Source organism: Nicotiana tabacum, chromosome 22 (assembly GCF_000715075.1).
Source record: "Nicotiana tabacum cultivar K326 chromosome 22, ASM71507v2, whole genome shotgun sequence".
NCBI classification, from domain to species: Eukaryota; Viridiplantae; Streptophyta; class Magnoliopsida; order Solanales; family Solanaceae; genus Nicotiana; species Nicotiana tabacum.
Window position 1 is genome coordinate 34002367 of NC_134101.1, and position 7288 is coordinate 34009654.

The window sequence follows — 7288 nt, forward strand, 5'->3', positions numbered from 1 at the left end:
TCTATAATTTGGTCACTTATAAATTTTAATGTGGCATGCTTTTGATCAAATATTTTGACATCAACTGAGCATTCATGATTGTTCTAAAATTTTGTTATCTTCAAGAGTGTGGAATCTCTAGTACTTGTAGCATGTGCATTCCAACCACACCTCTCCTTTTACACTTTAGCTCATATTTCTTTGAGCATGATCTAACAACAATGAATTTAACTTTTTGCTTGATTTACAGTTTGTAGAAGAATTTAGTTATGCTCTTCTTGTTAATAAAAAAAGAGATTCTTTGGCCTTTCTCCTTGCCCTTTTACTGAATTTCTTAGTAGTTGAAGTTTTAATAATTTCTTTAATTATCATTGCTATTGCAGGTGCAGTCTATGTATGGTCTTGATCTTGATTGTTACATATCATTTGGAGGAGATAAGAACAAACTCCGTCGCATGATGTGTTGGTTGTCTATTTTTATTACTAGTTGTAATTCTTGTTAACCTCCAGCAGAGTAGTATGAATCGTTATAGGGTTAGAAAATCCTTGCAATATTCCAGATTTCGAAGGAGGTGTAGTGTCAGGAAATCCTTGTCCTTCTTCACTGATGAAATGTCTATTCTTGAAAGCTAAATCATTAGTCAGTAAATGTATACAGTTTCTGAGTTCGTCATATGAAGTTACAAGCATCCCTTTACTTGTCTTTATTTTTATGTCAAACTATACTTTTAGTTCATACTTGTTGTCATTAAAATTTTTAACTTCACTAATCTTTTTTCAGAATAGTGTTGAATAATTAACTAGAACAAGTTTTGTTTCATGATTTAAGTACTTATAATCTAAGGTCCATCTCACCTAGAAAGTAGTAACAAGGCAAATTGTACCCATCATGCGCTTAAATGAATGACTAAATATATCATATCAAAAGTGTTTTCAGTTCAGGTTAACACAGGCTGAAGTTAGTTTCTATATGTTTGGAAATACAAACTCTTTAGTCTGAAGTTTCTTGGAAAATACTACCTATTACTTTCTTGAATGTTTTGATGGTTTTGACGATTTTAATTATTAAATCTGATATTTTAAATTTTTTTGAAGCTTTTTATGTTATGATATCTTAAGTTTTAATTTTCAAATAACTAAATATGATTCCTAACGAATTCTAAGTAGCATAAAATTATTTAAAACTTATATTTCATACTCGTTTTCATTTGTTAAACTTCAAAAACAAAATTTGATTCATTTAACTAATAGTAACATGAAGCTCAATCCACCGCAGAAATAATATGAAATCTGAAGTGGTTAATAAAATCTCGATCAACTGCAAAAATAATACGTAATAAATAGATGCACGAAAGATACTCATAATGAAACTGTAATTTTGGATCTGAATTAATTTTTAATGAAGCTACCATAAGTTTTTGGGTTTTTGATGAGGCTACCATAAGTTTTTGGGTTCTCAATGAAGCTATTGAGCTAAAACAGTGGAGATTTTGACGATGGAAGTAGCAGATCACGAGATCTATGTTGGATGCAACTCTTATAACGTTGGTCAAGAATATTTTCTGTCATGACCCGGAATCTCAACCTCGGAGACGTGATAACGGCTAACGTCCACTTGCTAGGCAAGCTAACTTTAGTACACCATTAATCACTTTAAAACCAATTAGAAGCAAAATAACAAGAAATAAAGGTGTAGAGTTTTAAAAGCATATATAATAACTTCAAACGCTAACTAAACAAACCCCGGAATTTGGTGTAACAAGTACATGATCATTCTAACAGTACAACAACCCAAGTCTAAATGAAAGTACAACTGTTTGAAATAATGATAAACGGTAGAACTAGATAAAGAAGGGGACTTCAAGGTTGCAGACGTCGTGCAGCTATACTTCAAGTCTCCATGATCAATTAATCAGAGCAAGCCTCTGCTAACTGCTGCTGGGACCAACACCAGTATCTCACTCCTAAACCAAATCAATGCTCAACCACAAATTTTCTTTAGGAGTTAACCTCTAGAGTGTTTAGGGTTGATAAATGGTGTAAATTGAGCTATGTCCAGTTTTTTCCCTCTTTTACACAACTGCAGGTGCCGCAATTGCGAACTCTTATTCGCAATTGCGACCATTGCAATTCCAAAACACAGGCCGCAAATGCGAACTGTGCCCCCATCCTGCATAAGTCATAAATGCGACAAAAACATCGCATTTGTGATGCCCCATTCCACCGCAAATATCAAAGGTTTTCATTTGTGAACCTGCCTAAGTCTAGTGTCTAGTCGCAAATCCAACAAAGCTATCGCAAAAGCGAAGCCTGGGATGCCGCAAATGCGAGAATTTTTTCGCAAATACGAAGTCTACCTACCAATCCCTCATCGCAAATGCAAGCTCAATTTTGCAAAAGTAGAGTTTGCATTTCTGAACAAGTCATCGCAAGTGCGAGACCTACATTTTAGCACAAGAACTGAAGCACACCAGTTAACCAAACTCATCTGGAACTCACCCGAAACTTACCCGAGCCCCTCGGGCTCCAAACCAAACATGCAGACAAGTATAGTAACATCATAAACCTGCTAGACACCTCAAATCATTAAAATAACATTAAATAACAAGATTTGGTCGTCAATACTCAAGATTTCAACTTAAAAATTTATTTTTCACAACCTTTCACAAAATGCGCCGAAACGCGCTCGGGTCAACCCGGCCCGCAACCAAACGTGCGTACAAGTCCAAAAATATCATACAGATCTACCGGAATCGTCAAAATACCGAGCCGAAGTCATTTACCAAGAATGTTGACCGTGGTCTGCTCAAGTTATTTTTAAAACCAAAAATCACATTTTCTTTAAAATTCCACATAAAAACTTTTCGAAAAACAATACAGATCATTCACGCAAGTCATATAACACCTAATATTCAAAGTGACTTATCAGGTCGTCACATTCTCCACCTCTAAAAGAATCGTTCGTCCTCGAACGGACACAGAGAAGTACCTGGACTGGTAAAAAGGTGGGTGTATCTACTCCGCATATAGGACTCAGACTCCCACATAGCTGCCTCGATCGACTGACCTCTCCATCGTACTTTCACATAAGAAAAACTCATAGATCTCAACTTTCGAACATGTCGGGCTTGAATAGCCATCGACTCTTCCTCGTAGGCCAAATTGTCATCAAGTTGCACCGTGCTGAAGTCCAAAACATGCGAGTTGTCCTTATGGTACTTCCGAAGTATGGAAACATGGAATACCGGATGTACTCCTTCTAGGTTAGGAGACAATGCAAGCATATAAGCAACCTCCCCAGCTCTCTCTAAGATCTCAAATTGCCCAACAAACTCGGGCTCGACGTCCTTTTTTCCAAACCACATCATGCCTTTCATAGGCGACACTCGGAGAAGAACCTTCTCACCCTCCATATAAGCTACATGCCGAATCTTAGGTCTACATAACTCTTCTGCCTGGACTGAGTTGTACGAAATCGCTCCTGAATCACCTTAACCTTATCCATAAAATCACGAACCAAATCAGTACCCAACAACCTAGCCTCTCCAAGCATAAACCAACCAATCAACGAACGACAACACCTCTATATAAGGCCTCATACGGTGCTATAGGAATACTCGACTGGTAATTATTGATATAGGCAAACTCTACGAGTACAAACTGATCCCATGAACCTCCGAAATTCATAACGCATGCGCGTAACATGTCCTCCAAGATCTGAATAATGCTCTTGGACTTCCCATCCGTCTGAGGATGAAAGTCGGTACTCAGCTCGACCCGTGTGCCCAACTCACCCTGCACGGGTCTCTAAAAATGCAATATAAACTGCGTGCCTCGGTCAGAAATGATGGATATGGGCACGCCGTGTAGGAGGATAATCTCCTGAATGTAAATCTAAGCCAACCGCTCCGAGGAATAGGAAGTCTCCATCGTAATGAAGTGTGCAGACTTAGTCAATCGATCCACAATAGCCCATATTGTGTCATATTTCCTCAAGGTCCGGGGTAAGCCTACCACAAAATCCATAGTAATGCACCCCCACTTCCACTCCGATATCTCCAATCTATAAGTCAATCCACCCAATTTATGATGCTCATACTTCACCTGTTGACAATTCAAACACCGAGATACATGCGCAACGATGTCTTTCTTCATTTTTCATCACCAGTAGTGTTGTTTCAAGTCACGATACATCTTCGGGACACCTGGGTATATAGAATAGCGTGAACTGTGAGCCTCCTCAAGGATCATATCTCTCAACCCATCAAAATTTGGAACATAAATCCAGTCCCAAAGCCGCATAACACCATCATCACCAATCACAACCTACCTAGAACCAGCTCACTGCACCATATCCTTCAACACCAACAAGTGAGGATCATCAAACTGGAGAGCCTTGATACATTCTAATAACAAAGACTGTGCCACAACACAAGACAGAACATAGCTGGGCTCCGAAACATCCAATCTTACAAAATGATAGGCCAAAGCCTGAACATCCATGGCTAGTTGCCTCTCTGCTACTGGTAAATACGCAAAACTGCACATGCACCCAGCCTTCTTACTCAATGCATCGACCACTACATTGGCCTTCCCCGAGTGATATAATATGGTGATATCATAGTCTTTCACTAACTCTAACCATCTTTGCTGCCGCAAATTAAGGTCTTTCTGCTTGAACAGGTGCTGGAGACTCTGATGGTCAATATAGACCTCACAATAAATGTCGTACAGATAGTGCCTCCAAATCATCAGCATGTGAACAATGGCTGCCAACTCTAAGTCATACACATGGTAATTTTTCTCATGAACTTTCAACTACCAAAACGCATAGGCAATCACCCTACCATCCTACATCAATATCGTGCCAAGCCCAATACACGATGCATCACAACACACGGTGTAGGATCCCGAACCTATAGGCAATACCAACACTGGAGCTGTAGTCAAAGTAGTCTTGAGCTTCTTGAAGCTCAACTCATACTTGTCAGGCCATCTGAAAAGAGTACCCTTCTAGGTCAACTTGGTCAATGGGGTAGAGATAGATGAAAACCCATCCACTAACCAGCGATAATAACCCGCCAAACCCAAGAAGCTTTGAATCTCTGTAGTTGAAGTAGGTCTAGGACAGTCCTGAACTTACTCAATCTTCTTAGGATCAACTTTAATGCACTCAGAAGATAAAACATGGCCCAAGAACGCTACCTAGTCCGACCATAACTCACACTTCGAAAACTTGGCATATAACTGACGATTCCTCAAAGTCTGAAATTCGAAGATGCTACTCATGCTCTTCTCGACTGCGGGAGTAGACCAAAATATCATACGATAATAAAAGAATCCAGATAGGTCTTGAACAGCCGGTTCATGAAATCCATAAAGGCTGCTAGACCATTAGTCAAGCCAAATGACATCACTAGGAACTCATAGTGACCATACCGAGTCAGAAAAGTTGTCTTAGGGATATTCGATGCCCTAATCTTTAACGGATGGTAGCCAGATCTCAAGTCAATCTTGGAAAAAACCTTGGCACCTTGAAGCCGATCAAATAAGTCATCAATCCTCGACAACAAATACTTGTTCTTGATAGTAACTTTGTTCAACTATCGATAATCAATACACATCCTCATCGTTCCATCTTTTTTCTTCAAAAACAACACTGGGGCACCCCAAGGCCACATACTAGGTATAATGAATCCCTTATCAAGCAAATCATGTAACTGCTCCTTCAATTCTTTCAACTCAACTGGGGCCATACGATATGGTGCGATAGAAATGGGCTGATTTCCTGGAACCAGATCAATGCAGAAGTCGATATCTCTGTTAGGTGGCATCCATGAAAAATATGTAGGAAACACCTTTGGTAACTCACGTACAATTGGTACTGAATACATGGAAGGAACCTTCGCACTAGGATCACGGATATTGGCCAAATATTCTAGACACCCATTCTCGACCATACGTCGGGCCTTCACGTAAGAAATGACCCTACTAGTGGAATGGCCAAGAGTCCCTCTCCACTCCAATCGAGGCAACTCTTACATGGATAATGTCATAGTCTTGGCGTGACCATGCCTAAGATCACATCAAAATCCACCAAATCAAGAAGTAGAAGGTCTACCCTAGTCTCAGAGATCTCGATAGAAACCACACATGAGTGATAAACACGATCTACCACAATAAAATCTCTCACAGGCGTAGACACATAAACAAGAGCACGCAAAGAATCACGAGACATAATCAGATATGAAGTAAAATAGGATGACACTTATGAATAAGTAGATCCCGGATCAAATAAAATTGAAGCATCTCTATGGCAAACTGAAAAAGTACCTGTAATAACTGCATCTGATGACTCTGGCTCAAGTCTAGCTGGGAATGCATAAAAATGGGGCTTAGCCCCACCTCTCTGACTTCCGCCTTTCGGATGGACTCTAACTGGCTGACCTCCACCTCTAACGGTCTGACTACCACCTCTAGCTGCTAGTAGGCTAATCAGGTAATGGAGCAACCGGTGCTGGAACCTGTCGAGCGCAAAATACACACTTAAATGGTGCTCGCTAGTCAAAGATAGTATAGTACAATATCGTGTCCACATGGATTGAATTTAAATACTATTCTCGTAGTTTATAACTTGATTGATATCCAGGAGGATCAACAATTGAGATTTATATGATTAATAATAAAATTTAACTAAGAATCTAAAGCTAATCGACTAATGACAATTGAAGCAAGGACTAACAAAAAAATATATCAATGGGGGGAAAATAGGATTTTGATAGGATATGTGCAAGATAATTGTCTAAGATTTAACTCTAGATAATTCACTTCTAATGTTCAAGTGAGTCTCTCGAATTCACTAACTTATCAGTACAACTGTTTAGTAGAAACTCCTCTATTGATTAAGTCTCAACCTCACAATATGAACTAATTTAAGCTCGTTAAGATATGCAAGAATGCGAAGTGGATCGGTCCTTAGAAAAACCTCTTTCAATTATTCTCCTAACTAGATATAATAAATGATTCAACTAGCCTCTTTTGATTACTTAGAAGAATCTATGAACTCAACCAACAATATAGTGCAAAGATATCACAAGTTATGCCTCTTTCGATTATAAGAACAAGTAAATATAGATGCAACAATTAAATCTTCAAAAAATGTTTCAAATACATAAAAATAGAGTTCTAATCCACAAACAATCATCAATACACCAAATTCATCAAAACCCAAAAGGAACTACTCCATAGACATGGAGAAGTTCTTCACAAATATAACTAAAGTATAGGAAAACATAAATTCAATCCAAAT